Source organism: Saimiri boliviensis, chromosome 14 (assembly GCF_048565385.1).
Source record: "Saimiri boliviensis isolate mSaiBol1 chromosome 14, mSaiBol1.pri, whole genome shotgun sequence".
NCBI classification, from domain to species: domain Eukaryota; kingdom Metazoa; phylum Chordata; class Mammalia; order Primates; family Cebidae; genus Saimiri; species Saimiri boliviensis.
The window spans coordinates 4612727-4614066 of NC_133462.1; positions in this window are offsets into that span (position 1 = coordinate 4612727).

The following is a 1340-nucleotide window of genomic DNA, read 5'->3' on the forward strand; positions in this document are numbered from 1 at the left end:
GAAAAAGAAATCTGGCTTATTTATGGATTATTCATGCTCCAGAACCCCACCATACTCTTTCTACTCCACATTTCCTCCTAGAACAATTCAAGGGAATAATAATTATTGATCGGCTATCCAGCAAAGAATGTAAGAATTACTGAACATCTCCAGGAAACACAACAAGTGAAAGAGAAAATGGCCAGGAGGCGGACCAGCCTGGCCAACATGGTGAAATCCCATCTCTACTAAAAATACAAAATTAGCTGGGTGTGGTGGTGGGTGCCTGCAATCCCAGCTACTCGGGAGAGTGAGGCAGGAAAATCGCTTGAACCCAGTAGGCAGAGGTTGCAGTGAGCCAAGATGGCGCCATTGCACTCCAGCCTGGGCAACAGAGTGAGACTCTGTCTCAAAAAAAGAAAAAAAAAAAAAAGGAAAAAAAAGCCCAAACCTGCAAATTCCTACACCAGAGAGCAGAAAACAAAAGGACCAGAGAGTAACATTTCAGGCTTTGTGGATGGTAGGATCTCTGCTGAGGTTACCCCACTCTGCTGTTGTACCATGAAAGCAGCCATTGCTGATATGTAAACAAGTAGGTGTGGTGGTATTTGAATAAAACTTTATTTAGGCTGGGCGCGATGGCTCAAGCCTGTAATCCCAGCACTTTGGGAGGCCAAGGCGGGTGGATCACGAGGTCGAGAGATTGAGACCATCCTGGTCAACATGGTGAAACCCCGTCTCTACTAAAAATACAAAAAAAATTATCTGGGCATAGTGGCGCGTGCCTGTAATCCCAGCTACTCAGGAGGCTGAGGCAGGAGAATTGCCTGAACCCAGGAGGCGGAGGTTGCGGTGAGCCGAGATCGCGCCATTGCACTCCAGCCTGGGTAACAACAGCAGAACTCCGTCTCAAAAAAAAAAAAAAAAAAAAAACTTTATTTACAACCTCATGTTCTCATTCATATGTGGGAGCTAAAACAGTGGATCTCATCAAGGTAAAGAGAAAGTGAGTTATCAAAGCCTGGAAGGGTTAGGTTAGTTAATGGGCACAAATACAGAAAGAAAGAATAAGTTCAAGCATTCAACAGCACAGAAGGGTGACTGTAGTTTACAACAATGTATTGTATATTTCAAAATAGCTAGAAGAGAAGATTTGAAACCTTCCCAACACAAATGATAAACGATCCAGGTGCAGTGGTTTACTCCTGTAATCCCAACACTTTGGGAGGCTGAGGCAGGTGGATCACCTGAGGTGGGGAGTTTGAGACCAGCCTGACCAACATGGAGAAACCTCACCTGTACTAAAAATACAAAATTAGCTGGGTGTGGTGGTGCATGTCTGTAATCCCAGCTACTCAGGA